The 14,969-nt window shown below is 44.3% G+C and overlaps 1 pseudogene; it reads right to left on the minus strand.

Annotated features, from left to right (window-relative positions):
• The window catches only part of LOC120023268, a 119,484-nt pseudogene that overhangs the window by 67,207 nt on the left and 37,308 nt on the right, over positions 1-14,969 (minus strand).

Genomic DNA, 14,969 nt, shown 5'->3' on the forward strand with positions numbered 1-14,969 from the left:
ATGCGTAACTGAACGTTCAACAGTGCCCTTTGAAGGATGCTCTGCTCCTACTCCTACTTTCACAACCCCCTAAATCTTTCCATGGGACTCTACAGGCTGATAAAACCGTTATGACCTCTTTATCTGTTTTATGGACTGCCTGACCATTTCAGATAGTCAGAATCAATGGCATTTTTGACCAAAGTCAATGGAATTTATTGCACGTCATTTGGGCTGTATGGTTGTAGGGTAGCAGGAGTACCAGGGAATAGTGGGACAGAAAACTACAATCATATTTAATCTTGTGAAGTAAAATACTTAACTGAACTTGGCTGTAACCAAAGCGTACTAGCCATTAAGGCTCATATTTCAGTCTTATCTGTACTTTCGGGCAGTTTACTATTCCATGGCCTCAGTCAACATGCACGTCCTCCTTATTATTCATCAGTTCCTCCAAAAGCAGACGTATTTCAACGCATGGCTTCAGAGGAAAGGAGAAGGCATCGCTTTTTTATGAAGAGACAAGGACATCATTGAACATTTTGCAGTGAAAGCCGCATCTTCGTAATCCCTCTCTTACTCTTGTAGTCGCTGCACTGTCTAATGATGCACAGATTGACTCTGAGCCCCCTCCCTCCTCCCTTCCTCCCTCCATCCTCTCTTCCTCCTCTCTGCCCATCTGTGTGAAAGATCCGAGAGTACAAGGCTGCGGCAGCATGTTCCCTTAGATGTGCCTCCCAGCCCAGGAGAAGAAAGGATTAATGAGATAGATTTATCTTCTCTGGTAATGCACACGCCATTGTTTTCCCCATGCATGTCCTAAATGCATCCCAGAGAGCCTTGGGAGAAGGCTGCATCATTGCGTCTCATAGATCATTGGTACGGTAACGACACCATGCACTGTTCTACATCCACATTTGATTTGCCTCCATAAAAAAACATTGCTTTTATGTAGAAATTTTATTTTTGTTGAATGCCTAGTCCAGTGTCACTGAATGTGGACAGAAATTAGAAAATGCTTTGTTTTAATCTGAAAAATAAAAATAACTAGGAACATATCATTTACGTGATTGCAGAGAGAGACAATCTAATCAAAAAGCCATCCTCAACAACCTCAAGGTAGTCATGTACATGGATAAGACAATTACCACGCAGTGATGAGAGCTGTTAAAAAAAGGCTAAGAGTCAATAAGGACCTACGTGTTCTCTAATGGTTTCTCCCTCTGTGAAATGTTATTTTGCTGCATTGCCTCCACCTTGACGTGAATTATCTGCAAAGAATGTACCATAACATTACTGTGAAATGAACATCAGAAGCTCTATCGTGGCTCGCACAATTATATTGTCTCTACTGTAGGCTACCCTTTTGTATTTTATTGACAACTAGAACTCCAATCAGCAATCCATAATGTCTCCTGCAGTTTTCTATTTTTAAGTATTGTTTGTAACATTTATTAAAATGACTGAATAATATTAAGAAATGTGTGAATCACTTACGAATGTATTCATTTCAAAACTATGTTTCCCCATAGACTATTGGTCGACAAACTGGTGATAGCTATCAACCATGCAGCCAGTCAGTCTGTATTGTCAGCTGCCACCCATGAGAGGACCCAGTGTATAATTATCAGGACATTAATCACTCCAACACTCTTCACTGTCTGTACCATGCATTTCTGCCTGGGTGGCAAACCAGAGAAAATTACAGACTGACCCAGAAGAGTCACGGTTGGGTTAAGGCATCACCATGCTTCCCATCCGAAACAGTTTGTACATACAGTATATTATGACGACATATGACATTTTTGTTAGCTTTGGTTTTCGGCAAAGTTTTTTGGGGGCTGTTCGTGAACACAATCTTTTGTCCTCAGGCAAACCCGAAGTTCGGTAGCCGAAGTCTACACCCCTTCATCCGTGATCAACAGCAGGGATTCTTCAATGAAGTGTTTGTTGTCATTCAATGAGAGACGATTTGTTGTCTTTAAAAAAAATACTCTTGAGAAATACAGCACCAAACATCTTAGATGTTCTGCAAAAACGTCAACATTTATTACAGATTTCTCTCAAGAGGGACAAACAGTACTATTGTCGCTTTTTTCAAGCGAAGGTATTTTAAGGGAAGGCATAGACATTCACTTCGCCTAGCCAAGTTCTGCCACAAGCAAACCAAACCAAGTATGCAGAAGCCTTTAGGGTTAGGGGTAGTGGGTGGGAGTTCTGCTACAAGCAAACCAAACCAAGTATGCAGAAGCCTTTAGGGTTAGGGGTAGTGGGTGGGAGTTCTGCTAACAGGTGAGGACTCGACTTTCAGCACACCACAGATCAGGTTACCGTGGAAACCTGGGGAGCCTGCAAGAGGAGAGCCTTGATAACTGCTAATGGGGCTGCTCGGGGAACTGTGTGTGTTTATGTTTGTGTGTGTTCTGTTCACTTCGTTCTCTCTGACCTAAAGCAAATCCGCCGCACGTATCCCCACAGTCCCTGACCTCCCAGTGTGAACGCTAGGTGTCGGGACGTTTACAGCAGGAATGATTAGCTCATATTTAAATGCAGCTTAACAGCCAACTTCCTGAACATTTCACAGGGTGAAGTTGTCAGTGGTGTTTAGGCACTCCCAAGGGGGGAACATCTTCCCGAATGGTTGCAGTTAGCCGGTTACGTTACAGGCTTCCAGGATTACTCATGCAGATATGCAAGTGGATTTTATTCTGGTTTCAGGATTCCATAATTATTCTTAGCAGATAATTATTTACAAGAGGGGGCTGTCATAGGCTACGAAATATATTTACTGTCAGTTAAATTGCATTGACTAGCCCCTGTCCCATATTGCCTTCTATAATAAGACGTGAAGATGCAATGCAATGAAACATTGAGACATCTGTACAGTGGGTCTTCATCCATACTTCCTTACACCCTTATTGTTGGCCTACAGTACCCACATATGGAACAGGCTTGGTGTTGAGACACTGTAGTCATATTTCTACATTTACATATTCCCAGACTGTGAAGGTGAGGACATAAGGAGAGACTCTCCTTGGTACCTTCAGTCCCAACAACTGCTAGGAATGAGTGGCGCCAATGCTAGTATCCCAAGCCCTGATACCATAACCATTCACACTGTTTTGACTTGAAATGGTGACGTGATGGAGGGTTTTTTGTCTCTCTCTCCCTCGATCCCTCTATTTTCACATGCTCACCCTTCACCAGGTTAATTACCTGTGAAAGCTTCTCACTTGAAACCGTAAATCACTCATTCAGCGTTCTGTCAAGAGCCGCCAGCTTAGCCACGCTGACAAGGGTTCCGCCTTGTTTACCCAACACTGCAGACAGGAGGGTGGCGGTGGTGGAGGATAGGGATGGAGATGATGGTGGTGAGGGGTGGGAAATGTCTAAAATGGGATTTTTAAAAAACATGTTTTTAAAAGCCTACCATGTTTTGTGCTTTGAAGAGTCTAGTGTCATCTCTCTAGTTTAAAGTTTAACAGGTGGGCTGGATAAGAGGGTCCTCTTTTGGAAAGGGACCAAGCAACCTCCCTACATTCATCTTCTTCTGCTCCTCAGATAAACTCCATTTGCAATTATTTCCCATTGTCTTTCAGGTCGCCCCCTCTATCCCTCTCTCCGCCATGCCATAGGGGACAGGACAGGGGCATTCCCAACATTCCACAGTGGAAGTGGCACAGAGTGATGGGGTGAAGTGAAGTCAGACAAGCCAACAGGAGGGCAGTAGACCGAAGCTCCCTTCTCCAAGCACCTCAAGCCCCTAACCCCAAGCTGGGATTCATTTCAACCTGAAGGGTTGCATATTATTCCAGCCTCCGTAGGTCATCCATAATAGCCCAAATGTGTTTGCATTGGAAGAGCTGTGACGTTTGGCTGTTTTCTCCCATTTGTCAAAGGTTGTGCCTGGATAAGACCTCTCTTTCAATGTGGGGCCCAATGGAGTGGTCTGTTCATTTCTGTTCATTTCTCATTTTAACAGGTTGGACATCTCAGAGCCGGAGGTTCATTTTACTCTCTTCCACTGCGGGTGGATTGACCAGTAATGACACCCTAGGGGACTGTGGATTAATATGTTGGTGCTTTCAACACTGCTTCAGTGCTTGTCTGGGAGAGAATTGTGATTTCTTTCTCTTTAAGTTATGGCAGCAATCAATTCATTTACACAGGAAAGCTGAAAACGATGGTTGATTTTAATATTTGGCTGAGAAATGCATATCCTAATCTTCGACTGTTAAATTGCCGACAGACAGTATTGACCACAAACACAAGGAATGGCCAGAGACCCAGCCAAATGATGCTCCTCCTTTCTCCCCTGTGTCATTTTTCATTCTTCCTGAAACATTACCTACAAATATCACATCGATAAATCAAAGCAACGCTTTCCAAATAATCTCATCAACTTTTTACAGTAAAATTCATGCTTCTCATCAGCATTCTTTGTTTAACATTTATGTTTATTGATAAATGAAGATGTGTTTAAATAATTGAAATCGAACATTAGCTGTGAGCTGCATGGGAGATGAATAATTGATGGGGTGTTGCGAGGGGCTGAGCCACTCTGGGATTAGATAATATTAGCTTAATGCAGGACTGAGGCTGCGGAGAGCAGAGCAGGGGAAGTGTAATGGAGCTGCCTCCGCTAACTGATGATGGTTATTGTGGCCTGAAAGTTGCTACAAAAGGAGAGAAAAGGCCCTGAGTTGAAGGAGGGGTGGTGGAGAGGTTGTGGGGCAGCCATAGGTTTGGCTCATAGGAACTGACACCGCAAATTGTGGCTTTAATAGCAGGAGGTTTACACATTCTACAGTGAGGCCCTAATGGCTGGGCCAGTGCATAGCGCAAAGGGTGAAAAATCGCCCTGCGCTATTAAAATGAAACCCAATAAGGTTTTGTGCTTTCTGAGGATTGTTTTCTTCTCTTGACCTCCAGCTCCCCATTGCTCATTTTGAACCCCTCCTGTCCATTTCCTGCCCGGAGACTCCCTGAAGTTCTCCTACGCACCCCAAAAAAACCTGGACCACAAAGCCACCCTTTACCCTGACCCTGTTAAGTCACACAGACACTCATCTACTCAGGGGCCCTGAGGGCCACGGCCAGCCCACCTAAAAGAATGAGGAAACGGAACGGCTGGCAGGACCGTAGACTATCTACACCTACTGGTTTTCATAAGGAAGTGGCACCATTGAGGAGTTTGTTTGATAAATCTATATGGCAAAATGTAGGGTAAAAAAGTTCAAAGATTATATGGTAAGACTTCAATAGTTAAATAAGAATTACCCCTCAGTACACAGAGAATAATGCATTCATATGACGTTTCACCACATTTCTGTCCTTTCTGCATACAGCCATGTCCCCTGATGACCTAAAGTGCATGCCACTATCCCTTTGAGAGGCCTTCTATAGTGTCTGTGCAGTTAGGCCAGATTATAGCGGCATCATCAATTTCTAATGCACAAAACATGCTTCAGCGACGGTACGTACCGTATCAGCCAAATGCTTATATTAACAGCTCCTCAGCTCAGTGCCTCCAGGTCAGCCTGCAACAAAAGAGCTTCGTTGACTCTCTGAGGGATTCTGCCTTATTGTGCCAGCCAAGGAAAAAGATGCAGGGAGGGATAATCTGTATCAAAGGCTCTGGAGGACCCCTTCATTTGGTGTTGCTATCACAGCAGTATATTAGCATCTAAAAAAGGAAGCAGTATACCCCGCAGCACAGGAGGAGCGTTTCAAGTGGTCACTCACCAACCTTATTTATTTCTTCATCATCCGTCACGTTTTATGCTGAGTAGCAGAGTTCTGCACTACCCCCCCAAAAAAAATCCTAGTGTCTTCAACACAAAAGTATTAAAGTTGCTGCTTCTCCTTTTTCTCCTTCCCTCTGTTTCACTTCTTTATGGCAGCGAGAGGTATGACAGCTGTCATCTGTACTCAGCACCTCTCAGATCTACATTTCAAGGTCTGCAGGTTCGCTGGATGGATCACCAGGTTCTGCTTGGATAGACAACAGAGAGAGGAGAAAATAACCATTTTTAATTTATATTTTTTTAATGTAACCTTTATTTAACTAGGCAAGTCAGTTAAGAACAAATTCTTCTTTACAATGATGGCCTACACCAGCCAAACCCGAATGACGCTGGGCCAATTTCACCATTGTTTGGGTTTTATTGTAGATCTTTAAAAATATTTGGTAGTATTTTATTGACTACTTAGAATTTCTACAACACCATGTTTATTAGAATGCTAACTGCTTGTAAATCTTTACTAGATTTACCAAAATAGGAAATCCATTTTTTGTAAAATAACATTGTTGTGATACTGGATCATCTTTGATGAAACTGCTGGCTGTTGTGGAAGAACGTGATGGACAATATGTAGAGAAAGGGGTGTATGGGTGGGTTGGGGGGGGCATTAGAACAGAGACGCTTTTGGAAGGCTCTCTGATGTGAAGGCTTGAACCGAAATGGTGGGAAGGGGTGGTGGAATGGAGGTGTCTTGGTGTCTTTTATCCCAGCCTGGGTCTAATTACCAAAGGATTTGATGGGCATTTGTCTGTCACCGATCCTATCAGCATGATTATACTGCCACATTTGGCCCTGTTAGGCCTGCTGGTCTCGGTATGCCATGACTCAAAACATAGTGCAACTAAAAGAGGCCTTATAAACGGGTGTCTGTCAACTTGAATAGTTGCCATGCACTGGTTGAAATACCAAGGTAGAGTGTCTCAAATAGTGCGTGTCAAACATTTCATCCTGCAATGCAGGATGCTCACATTCAAAGATTGACATCCATTAGACACAAAAAAAATTGGAGCGACAGCAAATAGCCCAAACTCTTGTGTTTCAGGGTTATAATCTCAGGGCTAAGGTTATTGGAAGGCCAATCAGTTTTAGACAGGAGCAGGCAGCCTCAATCCCCATCACCAGCTAGCTGGCAGTCCTGTTTTTGAACCTGAAGGTGCTCTCCAATGCTCTCAGTTGAACCCTGTATGGGAGTCACATGTGAGTGGTCAGTAAGTAACCTACATTCCACTATCCCCCGAATAGTGATCGCAACACACGCCATGGCCAACCCAGAATGCTGCGGGGCAGACTACAACAGCATGATAAGATGGATCAATCACCTGCTGAGGGACACTAACAGTTCTCCCTCTCACAGTGTAAAAGGAGATTAGGAACTGCTGACTGAAGGTGAGGAAAGGGGGTTCTCACAATATGTGGAAAAGAAAGAAGAAATACTTGCCTTACGGTTGTGTGGATTCTGTTGTCCAGATGTAAACATTGTTGTCCAGAAAAACATGTTTACTCATATAGAATGTCTGATTGATGTTACCATTGCTTTTGGTTTCTGTGTAGACCCTCCTCCAGGCTGAAGGATTTGGAGAGCCTGTGTATACTGTACCAGTCAAAAATGTGGACAAGCCTACTCATTCAAGGGTTTTTGTTGATTTTTACTATTTTCTACATTGTAGAATAATAGTGAAGACATCAAAAATATGAAATAACACATATGAAATCATGTAGTAACCAAACAAGTGTTAAACAAGTCAAAAAACATATTATATTTGAGATTCTTCAAAGTAGCCACCCTTTGCCTTGATGACAGCGTTGCACACTCTTGGCATTCTCTCAACCAGCTTAATCTGGAATGCTTTCCCAACATTCTTGAAGGAGTTCCTGTCACGATCGTCTTCTTGAGAAAGAGAGGACCAAGGCGCAGCGCGTGAAAAATACATCTTCTTTAATGAAGGAAAAAACAACCACTTACAAAATGAACAAAACAAACGATCGTGAAGCTAAACAGAACTAAGTGCACACATGCAACATAGAACATAGACATAGACAACTACCCACAAAAGCCTACTGCCTATGGCTGCCTTAAATATGGCTCCCAATCAGAGACAATGAATTACAGCTGTCTCTGATTGAGAACCAATCTAGGCAGCCATAGACATAACTAGACAACTACACTCTTTTCTGCCCCATACACATACAACACCCCTAGACACTACAAAACATATACATTCCCCCTGTCACACCCTGACCTAACTAAAAAACATAAAGAAAACAAAGAATACTAAGGCCAGGGCGTGACAGTTCCCACATATGCTGAGCACTTGTTGGCTGCTTTTCCTTCACTCTTTGGTCCAACTCATCTCAAACTATCTCAGGTGGGTTGAGGTTGGGTGATTGTGGAGGCCAGGTCATCTGATGCAGCACTCCATCACTCTCCTTCTTGGTCAAATAGCCCTTACACAGCCTGGAGGTGTGTTGGGTCATTGCCCTGTTGAAAAACAAATGATAGTCCCACTAAGCACAAACCAAATGGGATTGCGTATTGCTGCAGAATGCCATGGTAGCCATGCTGGTTAAATAACAGACAGTGTCACCAGGAAAGCCACCCCACATCACACCTCCTCCTCCATGATTCATGCTTCTCACACAGACACAGTGGTTGGAACCAAAAATCATAAATATGTACTCATCAGACCAAAGGACAGATTTCCATCGGTCTAATGTCCATTGCTCGTGTTTCTTGGCCCAAGCAAGTCTCTCCTTCTTATTGACACTTGATGGTTTTTGCGACTGCACTTGAAGAATCTTTAAAAGTTCTTGACATTTAAAGAAATGATGGTCTGTCATTTCTCTTTGCTTTTTTGAGCTGGTTTTGCCATAATGTGGACTTGGTTTTTTACCAAATAGGCCTATCTTCCCCTACCTTGTCACAATACAACTGATTGGCTGAAACACGTTAAGAATAAAATAAATTCAACAAATTTACTTTTTACCAGGCACACCTATTAATTGAAATGGATTCCAGGTGACTTCCTCATGAAGCTGGTTGAGAGAATGCCAAGAGTGTGCAAAGCTGTCTGTAAGGCGAAGGGTGCTTACTTTGAAGAATCTCAAATAAAAAATATATTTTGATTTGTTTAACACTTTTTTGGTTACTACATGATTGCACGTGTTATTTCATAGTTGTGATGTCTTCACTATTATTCTACAATGTAGAAAATAGTACAAATAAAGTAAAACTCTTGAATCAGTAGGTGTGTCCAAACTTTTGACTGTTATTGTATGTAACTGGGTTAATTTACACAATTCTCCAAGCAAGCTTTGCTCAATAATTTACATTCTACAAACGTTTGAACCCTCTCCCCCCATTATAGTCCCTCGGTCTTGGGCTGCCCACAACTAGCTCATCTGATAAGCTTGGGGCCTAGTAGGCGGTTGAATCATAGGCAAAAGGTACAAAGACTTATCTTAATACATGCATGAGAGCAAAATGCAGGGTCATTAGAGGTGGCTTGGGTTAACCTCCCGAAATCGCCTCTGAAAAAGGAAGGAGATCCATGTCATCATCTCTGAATACATAAAAAGCATTCATGCATCTGTCTGGACCATGCAACCAAGGATGGAGCAATTACAGACAATAACCTCAAAACAGTCATCAAACCATTTTTACAATCCTTTTTCTAAAGACTTTCTGTATCAACCATGTACTGTAGAAGCAACCCAGTTTCTTTTTTTTGTCTCTTGAAGAAGCATTCACAAATTTGCAAAGAATCACTGTTGTCATGATTTCAATGAATTCAATGAAAGCGATGGCTCTTTAAATTGATTAATGGACAATAAACACCCCGCCAAATAATACATTCCTATGAGTATATTTGCGTGCAATATGAACCCTCTCCATGCTCAATTGAACCCTCTTGAAGTTTTGACGTCTTCCCTCCCTATTAGAATGAATGCATTTCTCTGGGTTTGAGTCTCCAGCCAGACTCATGGAATTCCTAGCCAATCAGAAGATAGGGTCTAGGCTGGCCACTACAGCACCTAATGGAATCCTACAGCAAAACAACAAACATCAAGTGTTTATTTTACCCCTTCAACTACAAATAGGAGCTTATGCTGAAGCTCTTGGCATGATCTAGTCAAAAGCGAGCTTCAGATTTCAGATCATCTACAGCAGAGTACTTCGGCGAGTCTTCAAAACGAACTTGACTCCTTCAAAATCTCAGAAACTTTAGCGGTTCTTCTGTTCCTCTTGGAGTGTGACGACTCTGACGAGGAGGAGTGGTTGGTTCCACAGTAGTTCTGAGCACTAATGGTGTCTCAGAGAAGGCAGAGCCAATCTACCCAGCTGGCAGGGACTCGCTCAGAGCAACACACTTGTCACAGCCCATCACATGAGCACTCCTCTGAACTGGAGCCGTGAATAATTTCTTAAAGATCCAAAAAGTGTTTCTTTTGCTTTCTGTTGCTTTGCAAGAACCAATCAACCCCAAGTCCTTGCAACTATTTCAACACACGCAGTGGAAAAAGTAAAGAGAGAGACGAAAATGGATGTCTCTTCTTTGTTTAATGGAATCGTGTCAGTTGAGAAGTTTAGTAAAACTGCGTCTTGGAACTTGATATGAAACAGAGCAGAGCTATGCAGAAACGGAGAGGTGGTGACAGGGATCATGGGTAGAAGTGAACTCAGTTAATTGTAAACAAGAACACGAGTGCATGGACACTCATCATGCACATGCCAAAACACTGTTGCGCCTGACTCTGTTTGATAGACACTATTCTGATTTACGCTTGAGGTTGTGTTTATATTCTAACTGGAGTTTTGTGATCCCAGTTTGAAATGGTGATTGTGACAATTACTCACATGAATGCTGTTCGTTAAATGGAAACAAAGGAATGGATTTATTGCTAAGTCTCTAGGGCTTTTTCTCTGCCCTTCTCTTTGCTAGGTCTCTAAAAGCATCTGCCTGTGTCCCAATACTCTGAAATATCCCTGTTCTCTGGATCATCACTGATAGGTAAAAAGCATGGATAGGCTGCCACCTGATTGCCATGACCTTTCAAGTGCTTTGAGATCGGAGGTCATGAAGGTAAGGCGACAAGGACAGGAGAATAAGGAAGAGGCTTAAAGCAACGGGTTCTGTCTTTCCTGCCCTGGTGCTGTTGGTGTCTCTCTATGGAGAAGAGAGCAGGAATGTGTCCATTGAGGAGAACAGGACAAGTCTAGGACCAAAAGGCTTCTCAACAGCTTTTACCCCCAGCCATAAGACTCCTGAACAGGTAATCAAATGCCTACGCGGACTATTTGCATTGTGTGTGCCCCTCCAACCCCTCTTTTATGCTGCTGCTACTCTCTGTCTGTTTATCATCTTTGCATAGTCACTTTAACTATACATTCATGTACATATTACCTCAATTAGCCTGACTAACCGGTGCCCCCGCACAGTGACTCTGTAAAGAGCCTCGCTACTGTTATTTTCACAGTCATTTTACTGTTTTTTAAATTTCTTTACTTAATTTCTTTACTTATCTATTCTTTATCTTACCTAATACCTATTTTTTACTTAACCCTTGTGTAGTCTTAACATTCTGTATACTCCCCTTGTCCTAAGGGTAAAAAATTATCCGCCTTCACTAAACCCCTAAAATAAAGCAGCTTAATTGAATTTAAAACCCCAAATATAACTTTCATGAAGAAATAATGTCACGATCGTCGTAACGTTGAAGAGAGGAGGACCAAGGCGCAGCGTGAAATGAATACATACTTGATTTATTTAACGAAGACGAAAATGAAGAACACTTGACAAACGAATACAAAACAATAAACGACGAACGTGAAGCTAATGAAAACTAGTGCTGACACAAACACTACACATAGACAATAACCCACAATACAAAACAGGCTACCTAAATATGGTTCCCAATCAGAGACAACGCAAAACACCTGTCTCTGATTGAGAACCATATCAGGCCAAACACAGAAATAGACAAACCAGACAAACAACATAGAATGCCCAGACAGATCACACCCTGACCAACCAAAACATACAAAGCAAACTCTGGTCAGGGCGTGACAGTACCCCCCCCCCCCCCCCCCCCCCCCCCAAGGTGCGGACTCCGGCCGCAAAACCTGAAACTATAGGGGAGGGTCTGGGTGGGCATCTATCCGCGGTGGCGGCTCTGGCGCTGGACGTGGCCCCCTCCCCCACTCCACCATAGTCAATCCCCGCTTCCGTGGCCTCCTAGGAACGGCGACCCTCCTAAATGACCCCACTCCACTGAGGGGCGCCTCTGGACTGAGGGGCAGCTCCGGACTGAGGGGCAGCTCCGGACTGAAGGGCAGCTCATGACTGAAGGGCAGCTCATGACTGAAGGGCAGCTCATGACTGAGGGGTAGCTCATGACTGAAGAGCAGCTCATGACTGAAGGGGAGCTCATGACTGAAGAGCAGCTCATGACTGAAGAGCAGCTCATGACTGAGGGGTAGCTCATGACTGGCGGGCGGCTCTAGCGGCTCCTGACTGAAGGGCAGCTCATGACTGAAGGGCAGCTCATGACTGAAGGGCAGCTCATGACTGAGGGGTAGCTCATGACTGAAGAGCAGCTCATGACTGAAGGGGAGCTCATGACTGAAGAGCAGCTCATGACTGAAGAGCAGCTCATGACTGAGGGGTAGCTCATGACTGGCGGGCGGCTCTAGCGGCTCCTGACTGGCGGGCGGCTCTGGCGGCTCCTGACTGGCGGGCGGCTCTGGCGGCTCCTGACTGGCGGGCGGCTCTGGCGGCTCCTGACTGGCGGGCGGCTCTGGCGGCTCCTGACTGGCGGGCGGCTCTGGCGGCTCCTGACTGACGGGCGGCTCTAGCGGCTCAGGACAGACGGGCGGCTCAGGCGGCGCTGGACAGACGGGCAGCTCAGGCGGCGCTGGACAGACGGGCAGCTCAGGCGGCGCTGGACAGACGGGCAGCTCAGGCGGCGCTGGACAGATGGGCAGCTCAGGCGGCGCTGGACAGACGGGCAGCTCAGGCGGCGCTGGACAGATGGGCAGCTCAGGCGGCGCTGGGCAGACGGGCAGCTCAGACGGCGCTGGGCAGACGGGCAGCTCAGACGGAGCTGGGCAGACGGGCAGCTCAGACGGCGCTAGGCAGACGGGCAGCTCAGACCTGCTGAGGCACAAACAACACAAACAACATAGAATGCCCACACAGATCACACCCTGACCAACCAAAATATAAAACATACAAAGCAAACTCTGGTCAGGGCGTGACAAATAACCTGTCATTCATGACAAACTTTGTGAATATCTGGGGTTTCCCTCTTCACAATGCAGAAAGACAGTGGACACCACTCGGTTTTATTACAACATACCTGTCATAATTGTTTTCTTTACTAAAGTAGAGGTTTATTATTATTACTATTATTATTGCTAAAGGTACTGCATAGGTGTAAACATAATTTTTTTAGCAAGCGAAAACACTTGAATAGCCTAAGAAAGTAGCAGAAATGTGCAGAAAGTAGTTTTGAATTATTTAATTGAAGGGAAACAATAACAGTATTGAACATTTTTGGCAACATAGCGATATATTCTTATATATTGCACAATGAGGAATTCAACTACAAAATTACAAGTCTTCACCCATTTCTTAACCATTGCCCCCACCCACAAGGTGTATAAATAACAACAATAAATAAGAATAAAAAAAGATAATAGACACACACAAAAAAACGTGAAGAACATAAATCATTAAACTCTAATTAGTACATGTAGGACAGTATGCAAGTGTGTGTGCATGGACTTTGCAGATGTATTTCTCACATGTGCAGCACATAGTATTTGTTTTACAGTCCTTCTTTGGGGGGCAAAATTGGCATCTCCTCCTCTTGCCTGCCCCAGCTACAGCCTTAGGTGGATCAGGACAAGATTCAGCCCCCTGAACAGCTTTCACAAGTGCTGCAGAGGCTGCTGTGCGGGGGAGGTGCTCCCTTCTTTGAATGTGTGGGGTTACAAGTGCTTTTCCCAGCTGCTCCAGGAACACCCTCCTCTTGTTCCGCTTATCAGGCATCCAGGTAGGGTTGATCTTGTTCCACATCACAAAGGAATTGTATGAGGACACATCAATGATGTTATGGAAGATGACTAGGGGCCAGCGGGCAGTCATCCTCCTGCAGCTGTAAGTTCCAATCACCTTGTCCAGGTTGTCCACGCCTCCTTTGTTGTGGTTGTAGTCCAGGATGATGGCTGGCTTCCTGTCCTCACGATCACTGATCTTAGCCATTTTGTGCAGTGTGCTCAGGAGGACCACATTCTTGTTCCTCTTTGGGAGGTAAGAAACTAGAGTGGTGGTGGGGATGAAGGCCAACTTTGATGAGAAGGCCTCTCTCCCCCTTGTTGCGAGGAGCGCAGGGGGGAGCTCAGGCTTGTTCTTTCTAACTGTGCCAACCATGGTGATCTTCCTCTCAGGAGCTGCTGGCTGAGTTCAATCAGTAGCACATATAATCTCAATTTCTCATTGTGTGTGTGTGTGTGTGTGTGTGTGTGTGTGTGTGTGTGTGTGTGTGTGTGTGTGTGTGTGTGTGTGTGTGTGTGTGTGTGTGTGTGTGTGTGTGTGTGTGTGTGTGTGTGTGTGTGTGTGTGTGTGTCTTTGTGGTTTTTGTGCTGTGTAAATGATTTTATAACTGACAGGTCAGAAATGACCCTTAGACAATCTTTGTACCCTGGTGGTGTACAGCTTTCATGGAAATATGAACAAAGTCACCTTTGATTCACTTTTTCTAATGTTGGGGTCACTCTAGGAAAAGTCATTAAGTTGAAAAAATATCCATTAGGGGGTTTTCTCTGCTGTTAAACATAGTGGAGGGTCATTTTTGACCCTTAAGACAACACAAGGGTTAAATTGCACTGTTGGTTAGGGCTTGTAAGTAAACATTTCACAATAAGGTCTTCACCTGTTGTATTCGGCGTACGTGACAAATAAACTTTGACTTGATTTGATTTGACAGCAGCCAGATGGGCTATGGAAAAGGGGACCCTTCCAGGGCTCATATTACACTTAATTTCAGGTGGAGACGACAGGGCAAGCTCCCCTCACACAGATATTCACAGGCTGCTGCTCCTAGAATGTCATGGGTTCATGGAATCGTCTTCAGAAAGGACAAACACAGGCAGTCTCACGGTAAGGGGTTAAACAAGCTTCCCAC

The sequence above is a fragment of the Salvelinus namaycush genome, chromosome 28 (assembly GCF_016432855.1).
Source record: "Salvelinus namaycush isolate Seneca chromosome 28, SaNama_1.0, whole genome shotgun sequence".
NCBI classification, from domain to species: domain Eukaryota; kingdom Metazoa; phylum Chordata; class Actinopteri; order Salmoniformes; family Salmonidae; genus Salvelinus; species Salvelinus namaycush.